This window comes from Acinonyx jubatus, chromosome B2, assembly GCF_027475565.1.
Source record: "Acinonyx jubatus isolate Ajub_Pintada_27869175 chromosome B2, VMU_Ajub_asm_v1.0, whole genome shotgun sequence".
NCBI lineage: Eukaryota > Metazoa > Chordata > Mammalia > Carnivora > Felidae > Acinonyx > Acinonyx jubatus.
This window is the reverse complement of record NC_069385.1, coordinates 118,657,150-118,672,612: the sequence shown is the minus strand read 5'-3', so window position 1 is coordinate 118,672,612 and position 15,463 is coordinate 118,657,150.

Genomic DNA, 15,463 nt, shown 5'->3' with positions numbered 1-15,463 from the left:
TAGTGTCAAGTTTGCACCTAAATGCAGTTTGCTAGGGCTTAGAGTTAGAAGAAAGACTGAATAGCAAATGTCCCATCCTTCGTTTTCCTGGGGAGAAAACAGAGGCCAGAAAGGGATTACCCTCCCCAGCTTCACAGCACCCAGCCAAGGTCTCATATGTGCAAGTTTACTGCTCTTTTCATCTTGGTTCTTTGTCCCTTTTTGCTGAGTCAGATATTGACTCTCAGATACTAAGGAAATTTAATAAGCTTCTCAACCAAATGCTTGGGCACAAAAATTATAACAATAAAGGCTACAGGCACATTTTGGGGAGGGGGGTGTATTCTTGTTTAGGTTAGATTTTCCTTCAAATTCTCCTAAGTCAGTTTTTTAATCAAAGTACAGGTCTTCCTGGGGTTCTGCAGAGACATTCTCAGGGATTCAGGAATTCTCCAGAATAATTTAAAATTTAATTTTAGATGTTCATTTCAGTATAAAATATAAGCATTTCTGATATTATGATATAACAAGATTTGAGCTGATTTTTTTTTCCCTGAAGTGTCTTCTCCTCCCCTGTTATCATAAGCCCATATTTGGGCACCTAACTTGATGTTGTTATCTCTAATATAAGATTTTTTCCCCTTCATCCTTCAGTGTAGATGAAGAGTCTTTCCACTGTGGAGAATGAGAGCTTCGAAGAAGAGAGAAAAATAATTAAGCATTGCCAAGCATCTCTTTACTCTTTCTATGTATCTGTTAGGTAAATGTGGCAAGTGCCCCACTTTACCTCTGGTTCCCAGAATGGCTGCTGTGCCACAGACTTCCCTCTCCCAAAATAACACGGAAGCAGCAAAGGAAAGTCACCCAAGGTAAGAAGAGGTAGGCCTTGTAAGGCTCAAATATTGGAAGGAATTTTGCTACCTAAAATGCTGGCGTGGAATGATATAGCAAGAGGAGAGTGATGTTGTGAAAAGAATAGTCATCATCAAGGCATATAGTGGGAGTCAATGGTGGAAATTTGAGGACAACCTTCCATACCAACACTGCATCATCCTTACCTCAGGACTTAGAAATAACCCTGGGAAGATGTCTGTTTTTAAATGATTAATTCTTGTGAATGCCACTGAGTTTCACTTGCAATTATTAGCTTAATTCCTCTACTATAAGACATAATAGTGCTTGACATAAAGGTTAGGATCAGTAAGTAAACACAGAAAATTTTTTACACCGAAATTTGCAGTATGAAAATATTCTACCCATTGCACATATTCTGTATCATCTCGATATAGATTGTTGGGATTCTCCCAGGAGTCTTTAGCACCCATTTTATACATTTTGTTTATGGTCAGTCTCAGTAGTAGTAACTGCCAGCTTGAGGAAGCTTATTTAAATTTTTGTGCATTTCTTCTCAAAAAACCCTTACATATGCTTTCTCAAGGGCCTACCAGTTTGGAAGTAAGAACTGTGTGCTCAATTATTATGTGAACTATGGATGTCCATTTTGTGTAGGGATATGTTGACATGTGGGAGAAACAGTCAGGAAGCACTGAGGAGACTAAGCATCTGGGACCAGGCAAGGATCCCAGAGAGGGCGGGAGGGAGAACAGAAGGAAAGGAGAGTCATGCATCTACATGGTCACCAGAGGGCAGCAGAGACACACTCACTATTAGGCCTTCAAGGGCTTTTCTTCAACACATGATTCACTCAGCTGTTTCTTCCTCCAAATGCTGCGGTCATTCACGGCTCCCTCAGCCAGTATGATAAAAGGAGCCCTGAGCTTAGGATGTCTGAGATTTTAACTCTGGTTTTGCTATAAATTTGGATAAGCTTTACTTTGGATAAGTCTCTTTTTGGGGCTTCAATTTCCTTAGCTTTAAAATAAGGATAAGGATAATACGTGCACTACTCATGTTAAAATATTCCTAAAAGGGTAATGTGAGAATATAATCATGACATAAAATTCCTATTTAGGTATAGGTTTCATTATTGGGAGTGGAGTTGTGGAAAAAAGGGAGACTACAACAGTAGAGGAGATGAGAAATGACAAGAAAGGAGTAATGCAAGAGGAGTCAGACGCCTTGTTAAGAATTTGGAGACATTCAGGTGATGACCATCAGCTCCTATTCTTGGGGCTCCTAATGGAAACCTTTTTTGAGAATTGTCAGGTCAACTCACCAGAAAGATAATTTATTTCATGGAGTCCCATAGCAATGGGTCTTATAAATATAGAGTTCTCTCCAGGAAAAGAAAGAAAAATAATCAATTCTCATATCCTGGTGATATACCAATATATCATTTCATAGCCTTCTTGGTCTTCTCTCTGATTGGAGAGGAGACGGCACTGGCAGAGCCCTAAGATCCCACCCAGAAGATGGCTTCCCCAGAGCACTGACGGGGAGCTGCTGCTCAGAAGCGGAGCGTGGCCTCTCTTCACAAGTTCAATGGGCACTTTGGGAAGGGGGGTGTGGTCCTTCTCTGTCCCCCTCCTCCATCACCCTTTAAACTTGGGAACAACAACAGACAAGAAAGTGTGACTGTCATTATTGCTGTTTAGAAGAGGCCTGAGGCTTTGAAATAATGTTTTACAGTAATATTTCTTGTATTTGTTCCTCTTGAAAATGTATTTTTCTGACACAAGATAGAAGATAATTGGCTTTGAGAGGAGGAATGGTTCCCTCACTTTAAAGTAATATTTGAGGCTTAAATGATGAATTCAGGCTGCCCATTACAGGATCAGTAAGGATGGAGGTCTACAGGGGGCCATGTGTGCAGAAGGGAGCTGACTAAATAGAAGCATGTCAACAACCCTGACCTCTGGGAAGCTTGCACCCCACAGTGGTGTGTTCCAAGGTATAAATAGCCTGAGGATTAACTCAAGCCCTGATGGAATAGAAACAAGCTCTTCTGTGTTCATGACTATACTGGAGTCCCTCTGTGATACCTCAGGTCCATCAAGATGAAGGTGATATGAGAATAAACTGTCAGGAAACAGCTAGGAGGGCTCCTTGGTATGTATGACTCTCCTCATCCTACCTACCTTATCCAGTGTCGTTTTGGCCTCATCAGGGGACACAATGGACATGGAATTGTGGCAAGCTCTCCTGAGACCTCTAGGGCTTAGGACTGTGACAATGTTCCATCAAATGATAGGGAGCAGAGTATTGTCATCTAGACAAGGAAGGCAAAGAATCAGTGGCAAAGTGAGATCTTATGGATTGAATAGTCATTGAGAGAGGAATGAAGATTGTGATTCCTAAAGTTCATGCCACAAGAATAGAGTAACTGCAGTTGCCTCAAGGACTCTTGTCCAGATGCAGCTTTCCTAGCAAAATCTCCTCACATTATAGATTTGCTACCAGAGGTCAGTAGAATTTTTTAAAAAGCAGTAGAACTTCTTCAGAGTGGTACTTGAAATACCCAAACGTTTAGGGATGGGGCACTGGGGGAATTCCTAGCTCTGACGGACCTACAGTCTGAAAGCTGTTAGTACTGTCAGACCAATCACTGACTCTGAATCCAAAACATGTCTGAAAAACCAATTCCTCTCACATTTAAAAAAGTTTAATGCACTTTTAAATTTAATTTTACAAAAAAGTTACATAAGTGTAGAAACAATCACTAAGAGCAACCATGAGTTTTTGAAAATGATAAAAATTACAATAAATTGATTCTACTGTGGGGTTTAGCTCGTAGGCGTGAAGTGCCAAGAAGAGCTACAAGCACGGGTGAAACTCACACCAGCTGACTAGCAAACCAGAGCCGATGCTGCACTTGGGGAATCAGGAAAATCACGAATGTGTGTTAATGCACTTCCACTCCTCCCAGGACCCCAGAGAGTGCACTCACAGAGATAGCCAGGCATGACTATCTACCTACCAACTCACCCCCCCCTCCCCCCCCATTTGCACCCTCTTGCCCTGCCAAACTTCTCAGGTTCTTGTATTCCACCCTCCATGCCACTCTGAAGCAGGCTACTGTAGTTCCTCATGTCACCGGTAGATGGCAGGCTTGTCAAGAACGGGGATTTCAGTAGGCTCAACGACTATGGAGTGAGGGAGGCTGTACAGAGTTGCGTCCTAAAACATCCCAGATTTTAACTTCCAACCTCTTCTTCTCATAAATTGTGTGGAACGGGGCAAGTGTAGGAAACTTGCTGCTGCCCAGTATGCTTCAGTCTCCTCAGGGCCTCAGCAAAATTGGTGACTGAAGATAGGGATCATGAAGAAACACCTAAATAAGCAGAGATTAACAATGGGGGGGGGGGGGGGGGAGGGCGGGAAGGGGAGGGATTCAACAGTGGTTGGAGAAATTAGGCACCTTTCCAGGGTAAATTCTATCTTTTGCTCCAGTACTGCCGCACTTTCATTCTGGAACCAGTTCTAGCTTCTGACTTCCGTTGCAGCTCCTGCTGCTCCCATTACCAGTAGCTGCAGAGCATGGCCCAAAGTCTTCTATCTGAAGACCTTCTGCTTCACGTCCCTTCCCTCGTTGGCTACTTTTAACAGCCGCACTATGCTGTATTGTGTGACAGTCCTCCATTTGTTCAACCAGTCACTTGTAATGGGTACCTGGATTGTTTTCAGTCTTTTCCTGTTGCACATAATTTTGCATGAAAAGCTCCACATGCACCTTGGGCAGCTGTCACTGTAGTAGGCTGAGAAGCAATAAAACAAAATAAGTGAGAGAGATGGCAGACAACTTTGTCAGGAATAGTGGAGCTCCCTCAAACCCTAGCATGCACCCTGGCACATTGGGGCCAATCTTAGAGTCAGTTTTTTTTATGGACTATGGACTCTGACTTTCTGCACCAATATTGCTCCAATTTGCCAAAGCCACTTACCTTAACATTTGCTGAGCATGTGGGTAGTGCCACCTTCCTTCTTAGATTTCAGGGGTGAAAGATGCCTCCAGAACTTGAATACTATCCAAAGAACAGGCCTCTCTCTTAGGGAAACTCACAACAAGGTACCAAACCCTTCACGAAAGAAAAAGAGAATGTATATCTGAGTGTCCCATCTCTTCTCCAGTGTCTCTTGCTTTTTGGTACTGGATCCCTGGTGACACCTATTCTTACAATTTCAGATTTGAGGTCTGAACAGGCTGGGTGGGGATGGGAGCCATCAGCAGCCCTATCACCTCCCTTCCTTCTAATCTCACCACTAGCCGTTGCACATTCATCCTGGCTTGAAACTTTATCTTTGTACCTTTGCTAGGTGGGAGCCAGCTTACAGCAGATGTTCTGAGTCTGTGCAGTTTGATTAAGTATCTGATTGTCACGTTGACTTTCCCTCTTGTTTTCTGACACACATACCAAGCTCTGCATAAAAGCGGGTATGAATTTCTAGCTGCTGGCTATGACCATCCATTGCTTTGCCATCTTGTCCATGGCAAAGACAGGTGCTGTAGCTGGATATGTGGACTTCTTTCCCCACACATGACATCAATTTCACAGAAGCTTGACAGAAAGCTGCAATAGGAAAGGAGTGCTATTGAAACCAACCTGGCGCACACGAGGACAGTATAATCAGTGTCTGATTGTTTAATGATGCACTGGTTGTTTAATAATTATGCTTGTGCATGATCCATGTGTGGCATGGTGCAAGCAGAAATGAATGGAACATGCCACCACCATTCATGTGGGGTCACCATCAGGACTCACACCAGGGGCTGTTAAAGCTCCTACCCAAGACTAGATCTTCCGGATGATGGACAATACATGCCCAAAGGGATAAGGGGTAGATGCACCCCAATGTTTATAACAACGCTATTAACAATAGCCAAATTATGGAAAGAGCTCAAATGTCCATTAACTAATGAATGGAAAATACATACACAATGGAATGTTACTCAGGGATCAAAAAGAGTAAAATCTTGCCATTTGCAACAACAACAACAAAAGGAATAGAGGGTGACATAGAAAATGACATGGACTGTTTGTTGAGGTAGGAACATAGATTATTAATATGTGATCTTTTCTCTTTTTTTAATTTAAATTCACGTTAGTTAACATATACTGTAGTATTGGTTTCAGGAGTAGAATTTAGTGATTCATCACTTACATATAACACCCACTGCTTATCACAAGTGCCCTCCTTAATACCCATCACCCATTTAGCCCATCCCCCACCCCCACCCCTCCAGCAACTGTCAGTTTGTTCTCTGTATTTAAGTCTCTTATGGTTTGCCTCCTTCTCTGTTTTTACCTTATTTTATTTATCCTTCTTTTCTCCTACGTTCATCTGTTTCCTTTCTTAAATTCCACATATGAGTGAAATCATACGATAGTCATCTTTCTCTGATTGGCTTATTTTGCTTAGCATTAATACACTCTAGTGTATTATTCACGTAGATTTTTGAAAAGACATGAAGTAAATCAGGTATTTTCACTCTAGAAATGTGAGCGTAACATTGTCATTTCTGAGACCTCCTCCATTTCCCCTTCAATCAAAACACTTGCAACTTGTTTAAAATCAGCCTTTTTACCCCATTTAGCTGAAGTTTTCTGTTTATTCCATACCCTATTGCATGTCTCTACTCCCTCCCCTCTTTCTTGTTCCTTATGATTCCAAGGCAATTTAAGGATGGTTCTGTCTTCCATGGGTCTAAGAGCTTTACTTCTCAGTCTGCACTATCCACTGTTGGGCCATTTCAATTTTCTGGTGGCCGGGATAAAGATGGGGTAAGGAAGAGGAGCCTATGGATATCCCCAGATGTGACCCAGGCAGTGGCCTGTTCCCATAGTTGGTGCCATCTCCAGGCTGCTTTGCATAAGTCTACAAGAGTCATCTGCTGGATCTGAGCCTTGCCTGGGAAGCGAGCTGTAAACTTTACTTTTCTGTAGACAAAGTTTCCATTCCATAATGACAAATGAATTTGTATAGTTGAGTTTTAGTTATAGTTTAAAAAATTAATCCTGTGTGAATTGTGTCATCCATAATATTTTCTACCTGCTATTTATTTATAGGTAATGAATGAAAGAGATGGAGGTTTTAGGAAAAGCAGGGTATGGATTAAAGAGGTCACTAACCTCTAGAAGGAATAATCACTTTTTGTAGCAAGTTGTTCTGGACTTAGGCTGTTTCTCTTTTCCTTCCCACACTGAATTGATGGGTGATTGCAGCTGTCTCAGTACTGTGTTCATTGACTGGTTTCAACCCCCATCATGTACATTCCCCCTGCCTTCTGAAATGCTCAGCTGGACAAGACCTTTAAGTAAAAAAATATGAAGCAGGTATAGAAAAAGAATGTATGGAGTGAAAGAAAGAAGGGAAGAAGGGAGGAGGAAAAGATGGAAGGAACGAGGGAAGGAAGCAAGATTTGGAAGGAAGGAAGGAAGGGGAGAGAAAGGGAGGAAAAGTAAAAGGGGTCAAAAGGAGAAAGAAAGGGAATGGGGGATAAAATAAAACAATTCTAATTTTTAATAGTTTCCAAAAAATTCTTACAATGGTGCCTATTTTCATACACAATATAAAAATATACCAATTCCCTGTAAACCCCTACTCCTATGATGTCAGAGAGAATGCCATTCATATCTACTCACCAGATGAATGTGTCCTTCACCTTTTGCTGTCTGATCATTCACCATCTTCTACATCCCAGCAAGCCAATCAAGGGTGAATTATGCAGTATGATCCTCTTCTAATACAGAGTCCAAGGGTACAAACCCCTACCAAATTTGTTGGAGATCATGATTATACAGATTTATTGGCCCAGATGATGGCCCGGTACCAGCCATGACTCTAAAGCCACTGGGTTTGCGTCACAACTCAGGTTATAAAGCCTGGTTAATTAAATAAAACTCATTGAAAATTTTGCAGAAGATTGAAATTATAGCTCCAGGAACCACTAGTGGAACTGTATGGATCTCAGAGATAGGAAAAGAAGCACCTAGTGCACAGCCACATTAGAAAATGAACTTCATATAGGAACCTCAGGATCTAGCAGCTGCTCTCAGCATAAGTGGGCGAGGTCCCTGCAGCTCCTTAGAGGAAGAAGTAAAGGATCTTTTGCTCCAAAGGAAGTATACATTGCCCTCATTCCGTATCCATATTGCACACCCTGAAGGAGGCCTCGCAAACTACTCAAATGCAAGTACACTCTTTGGTTGCGGTTATTACTCTTACTATGTAGTGCAGGATAATAAGATTGATACTAGACCCCGTGTGTCTAACACTCTCTCAGGAAGTGTGCTGAAACACATTCAGCAGGGACACAACTGCACTACAGGATGGCTGAGCATCAAGCACTTGCCTGCCTGGTTGGAAGGATTTCAGCCTGTGTGTCATGGATTCTGGCCATAGAGTCTGACCAAGTTCACTTTCTTCTGCATTAAATGGTACCAATGGAAGTGATGCCCAAATGAATCAGTTTGTCCTTATACCACTCTCAAATTATATCCCAAGCATAAAGGCTCTCCCAGCATGACCAAATCAGACCCATCTGGCTGGTCAATTTGTATTCTAATATTTTTACTATAAGTTTAATGGATGAGGCCTGGATTGTAAAGCTGGCATCCATAAATGTCCCTATAATTAGCTTATCAATGTGTTCAGAATCTATATTATTTTTTATTAAAAAACTTTCTTTAGGATTAGTGGTTATTTATTTATTTTTAATTTACATCCATGTTAGTTAGCATATAGTGCAATAATTATTTCAAGAGTAGATTCCAGTGATTCATCTCCTGTGTATAACACCCAGTGCTCATCCCAACAAGTGTCTTCTTTAATGCCCCTGACCCATTTAGCCCATCCCCCCCACCCACAACCCCTCCAGGAACCCTGTTTGTTCTCTGTTTAAGAGTTTCTTGTGTTTTGTCCCCCTCCTTGTTTTTATATTATTTTTGCTTCCCTCCCCTTATGTTTTTCTGTTTTGTATCTTAAATTCCTCATATGAGTGAAGTCATATGATATTTGTTTTTCTCTGACTAATTTCACTTAGCATAATATCTTCCAGTTCCATCCACGTAGTTGCAAATGACAAGATTTCATTCTTTTTGATTGCTGAGTAGTTTTCCATTGTGTATATATACTACATCTTCTTTATCCATTCATCTGTTGGTGGGAATTTGGGCTCTTTCCATACTTTGGCTATTGTCGCCAGCGCTGCTATGAACATTGGGGGGCATGTGCCCCTCTGAAACAGCACACCTGGATCCCTTGGATAAATACTTCATGGCACAATTGCTGGGTCATAGGGTAGTTCTATTTTTAATTTTTTTTGGAACCTCCACACTGTTTTCCAGAGTGCCTGCACCCATTTGCATTCCCACCAGCAGTGCAAAAGAGAGCCTCTTTCTCTGCATCATTGCCCACATCTGTTGCTGCCTGAGTTGTCAATGTTAGCCATTCTGGCTGGTGTTAGGTGGTATCTCATTGCGGTTTTAATTTGTATTTCCCTGATGATGAGTGATGTTGAGCATTTTTTCATATGTTTGCTAGCTATCTGGATGTCTTATTTGGAAAAGTATCTATTCATGTCTTTTGACCATTTCTTCACTGGATTATTTGTTTTTAGGGTGTTGAGTTTGATAAGTTCTTTATAGATTTTGGATACTAATGCTTTATCTGATATGTCATTTGCAAATATTTTCTGCCATCCCATTGGTTGCCTTTTAGTTTTGCTGACTGTTTCTGTCTCTGTGCAGAAGCTTTTTATTTTGATAAGGTCCCAATAGTTCATTTTTGCCTTTGTTTCCCTTGCCTCCAGAGACGTATTGAGTAAGAATTTGCTGTGGCTGAGGTCAAAGAGGTTTTTGCCTGCTTTCTCCTCTAGGATTTTTATGGCTTCCTATCTTATGTTTATGTCATTCATCCATTTTGAGTATATTTTTGTGTATGGTGTAAGAAAATGGTCCAGGTTCATTTTTCTGCATGTCGCTGTCCAGTTTTTCCAGCACCATTTGCTGAAGAGACTGTCCTTATTCCATTGGATATTCTTTCCTGATTTTTTCAAAGATTAGTTGGCCATATGTTTGTAGGTCAATTTCTGGGTTCTGTATTCTGTTTCATTGATCTGAATGTCTGTTTCTGTGCCAGTACCATGCTGTATTGATGATTACAGCTTTGTAATACATCTTGAAGTCTGGGAGTATGATGCCTCCAGGTTCAGTTTTCTTTTTCAATATAGCTTTGGCTATTAGGGGTCTTTTCTGGTTCCATACAAATTTTAGGATTATTTGTTCTAGCTCTGTGAAGAATGTTGGTGTTATTTTGATAAGGATTGCATTGAATATGTAGATTGCTTTGGTAGTATAATCCATGAACATGGAATATTTTCTATTTGTGTGTGTGTGTGTGTGTGTGTGCATGTGTCATCTTCAATTTTTTTTTCATAAGCTTTCTATAGTTTTTGGTGTATATATATTTTTTAACCTTTTTGGTTAGGGTTATTCCTAGGTATTTTATGGCTTTTGGTGCAATTGTAAATGGGATTGATTCATTATTGTTGTATAGGAATGCAACTGATTTCTGTGCATTGATTTTATATCCTGCACATTCGCTTTATTCATGGATCAGTTCTAGTAGTTTTGTGGTGCAGTCTTTTGGATGTTCCATATAGAGTGTCATGGCATCTGCAAAGAGTGAAAGTTTGACTTTCTCCTTGTCAATTTGGATGTCTTTTATTCCTTTGTATTGTCTGATTGCTGAAGCTAGGACTTCCAGTACTATGTTGAATAACAGTGGTGAGAGTGGACATTCCTGTCGTGTTCCTGACCTTAGGGGGAAAGCTCTCATTTTTTCCCCATTGAGAATGATATTAGTGGTGGGTCTTCTGTATATGATCTTGAGGTATGATCCTTCTATCCCTACATTCTTGAGGACTTTTATGAAGAAAGGATGCTGTATTTTGTCAAATGCTTTCTCTGCATCTATTGAGAGGATCATGTGGTTATTGTTCTTTCTTTTATTAACGTGATGTATCACATTGATTGTTTTGTGGGTATTGAACCAGCCCTACATCCCAGGTATAAATCTCACTTGGTCTTGGTGAATAATTATTTTAATGTATTGTTGGATCCAGTTGGATAGTATTTTGTTGAGGATTTTTAAATTTCTTTAATGTTTATTTATTTTTGAGAGAGAGAGAGAAAGAGAGAGAGAGCTGGGGAGGAGCTGAGAGAGAGGGAGACACAGAATCTGAAGCAGGCTCCAAGCTCTAAGCTGTCATCCCAGAGCCCAATTCAGGGCTCAAACCCACAAACTGTGAGATAATGACCTGAGCTGAAGTTGAACACTTAACTGACTGAGCCAACCAGGTGCCCCTCGAGAATATATATTATTAATGGAGTCCCCACAAAATGAGGTCATGGACACTGCATTCTCCTTTGCAAGGTACACCCCTGCTGATCCAATGGAGCTCACTGAGACTGCTCATGTAGCAGTAGAGCCCATACCTGTGGTTCCATCCTGGGCCAGGCCTCTAGCACATATACTCAGAATTCAGCACCAGCCTGACACTTATACCCTTCATTGATCTCTTCATGGAAAGGCCACCCTCCGCCAGGTTGGCCTCCACCACTCCCAAGCACACCAACTCCACAGACAACATCACCCTTTCCTGAGAGCTTACTGCTGGAGATGATTTGACCTCAGATGGCCACACCACAACCCAAGAGAACAACAAGGAAGACAATGTGCCCCAAACTTGTGGGACATTGGAATTTTTTCCTCTAATTTTTTCCCACACAAGGAGGGAAATGATTATATTAACTGTCAACCTGGAGGCTTATTTGCAAACATGCCTCCAAATGATTGACAATGAGGACCCAAGAGAGTACTTTTTTTTTTTTCTGAAAGAGCTAAGCACTTGCCTCAGAAAGCTAACCTTTAGCAAAATGCTTGTAAACCATAAGTCCCCTGCCATCTGCCTGGAAGGACTAAACAGCATTTCATCTTTATGTCAATGAAGCCAAACAATGTATTCTAAACCATCCTAGTTACATAAGTACTTCCTCACAATACCCCCAGTTTGACCTGCTCAACTCCGTGATCAGGGACCTCTCCATGCTGTTTTCACTGCTAAATGTACTGGATTACAGCTTTGCTTTCCACCTAACACCTCCACAACATATTCTGTTCCTCATTTTGTTTCCACCACCACTACCGACACCTCCTCCAGGCTTGAATTTACCACCTGCACTCCTCTCCACATCTTACCCATATACCCCTCCCTATTGTCCAACACAACCCTGCCTTACAACCAAATTGGCCACATCCAACCTGACAAATATATTCATAGAAACCTCTGAGCCTTGCAAAGTAAATGATGCTGGGTCTGTCACCTCGCAGTGGCTGACCTACAGCCAACTTCTGGCCCTAATTGCTGACCAAATTCCTTAAACAAAACATCTTCAACAATAATATATTTTTGTTAAGCAAAAATATATATTAATCTGACCAATTAAAAATGAAGACTTTTCCAGCTCTCCTTCCCCCAAACACACACAATATAGGTATATGTATGCAAACACACCTGTATTCTATAAGATCATTCGGAATTAAATAAATTCCACACTTTAGATCTCATGCAATAGAGAATAATATTTAAGAATGCCATTTCTTGACTTTCTTACCTGGACTGTGGAGTAAAATCACTTTCTATTCGTGGAAGAAGAGGTGAAAGGAGGATTCACAGGTGAGGGCAGGCACATTTTCAGAAGATGGAAACAACTTTGCATTGGAATGTCCTACATTTCTGGGATTTGTGCTGGATATGGAGTGGGAAAGATGGCATGTGGAGTTGGAAATGACTTCTGAAAACAAGGTGCCAGAATGTCTAAAATCAGGAGGAGGTTCTGAGTAAGGAGTCAAACCATTAATTGGTCATGTGGGGACAGCTGTTGAAGGCAAACACTCTTAGTCTTCTGTGGTGAATCTATTCCTTTAGAATTTCTCAGTTATCGAGTTCAGCTTGTGCCTTTTAGAACAGAACTTGGGTACTATAAAACAACCTGACTATAGATGTTCAAATCATAACAATGGAAACTGGTTGGATGGCAGGGAAATATTCTGAGATGTGGGTCCTAAATTACCAACCTCCCCTGCCCCAACACATACACATACACATACACATACACATACACATACACATACACATATACACACTTGTGGCCTTGGGTTCCATGTGAAACTTATCTCATTTCTAGGCCTTACTTACCTATTACCCCCAAATACTCCTCTGGTTCTAGGTTTGGTACTGTGAAGGAACCAGAGATAAGGTGTACATATTTGCATTTAGTAATTTAAGGAAAAATTCCCATTAGCTTCTATGTCTTGTCTGTATCACAAGTAATAGAAGTAAGAGTATTACATTTCTCAGGCTCTTTTTGTGCAAGATCTGAACGTGGTCTACATGCTGCCAGTAAAAGTTAGTATTATGAGATTTGGGAAGTGGCAGGTAGGTTGAAGCTATCTCATGTGGTAGACATAAGAGTTTCACACACAGGAGTCTTGGCAACAGCCTTGTGTTTCCAAGACAGTCCTTTCCTTGGGGCTCTAGAGGAGACAGTTTCCTGACCTCCTGGATTTAGGGGTACACACTGACTTTTGCTCCTCCAGTCTTCCTAACACTTTAAAGGTATAAGTCCTTGTAATACAGGAGAATTGTAACAAACGATTCTGTTTAAAGTGTCTATAGGGACTTCTATTTACAGACTGAATTCTGACTAGTACAGTGGCTCCTCACCATTTGATGTCACCGAAAAGAACTCACTCAGGTGCCCTCAGAAATCCCCTCAGACTAAGGAAGCTAGAGTATAGGAAGAAAACAGGAGACCATGAGTAGTGTCTGGATAGGAACATCTCTCTTGTCACAGGGAGAGGGAAATGAAAGTATTTTCTAACATCTCCCAATTTGGTAATCTCATGAGGAGAACCAATCAGCATTCTAGAACTAAGCAATATCATAAGTTGCTGAGCAACACCTTAGTTTGAAAGTGCTGTTATGACATTTAAGATATTTTTCTGTAAATTGTCTTTGAGTTTACCATATATTCATTGAGCAACTTATAAAAACCAAAGAGTATGACAGCCAGCAAAGGGCAGTCATAGAGAAATTATATTTGTTTTGACCTCTGAGGAGGAGATGACAAGCCTAAATCATAGGACCAGACTCTCAGCAGAGACTGATACTGTAGAACTCTCATCTGGACCATTCCTTTGCCTCCAGGAAGTGTATTTCTTAACAATTTTAGGGCAAAACTGCTGTGGGTCTCTTCTAAGTGATCTAGAAGTCAGTGGTAGAGGATGTTCAAAGCCCTCGTATATGATCAGATAATCAGTAATGTGTAGAGTTTTTTCTCTCATGATTTGTGAAGGCAGCAGTGGGTGGATATCTTATCCAGCAGTGGATAAGACATTAGCACAACAGTATAGACAATCTGCCCAGAGTATATGTGTCATGACTGATAATAACAGTGAACTCACCATCTGGTGGTCTGCCTCACTGACAGTTCTCTCTTTATTGAAAGTATTCAGATTCTAGCCCTTTCTATGTATGGCTTAATTTTCCTTCCTACGGCACTGTATGTCCAGAAACATGAGGGCCAGAGTGTGTTAACTTTCAGGTTTCTCAATGGTGAGCATCAAAATAAATTCTTAGAATCAGAACTGCAATAATTTATGACATGAGGAGAACTTTCATAATGTTATGACATGAGGAAAGTTATGGTAAAGCCCTCCTGCAGGTTATTATCTCTATTGCCCCCAGTAAAATAAGCTTTGCCCAATTTACTCCACCCTATGCATCACCTTGATTCCTCAAATGAGGTGTATCCCCAGCGGTCCACTCCAGTCTCAGGTCATATTTAGTACGGTGGGGATTAGGAAAAGGTACCCCCCCCCCTTACAGTCCACTGCTTCCAGTAACCATTACCTATGACATCTCTTCCATCCCTCTCCAGCTAGAGGACACCAGAGTTCCCCACTGATGTTCTGTAAATATAGTACAGTGCCAGGGATTCCCAGCTTTTGGGCTGAGTTGTCCATCTGGGAGTCTAGGAAACTGGAGAAGAATCCTGAAGCAATAAGAAGCTTTTTAAGTGAAGCTCTGTCACCCAGTACTGTCAAGAATCAAGTATTCTCCATAGCATGACAATTTACCTTCTCTTTAGATGATTTGTTGTCCCTTAAATAACTCCCCAGCTATCACAGCACAGAGGCATAATTTGTCACTAATTGTCACACAGGGTGTTTCCATAGATTTTATTCTCAGTGCTTCAGGTACATCTGTTTCTAGAACTTATATTGGGATGAAACAGTCTATGGCTGAATGTACAACATTCTCAAAAACTTGAGTTTTTGCTCTTTTTGTTTGTTTTGATTAATTGATTAAAACTTTATTTCTGTATCTAATGAACAAAGTGTTTCCTTTCCTGACCCTTTACAAGAGCTCTTTCCTTAGCAACAGATGTGTCATCTCAAAAGTTTTTCTGATTGGCTTCAGCTCAATTTATTTGAATTTTAATCAGTCAGACTCTATCAT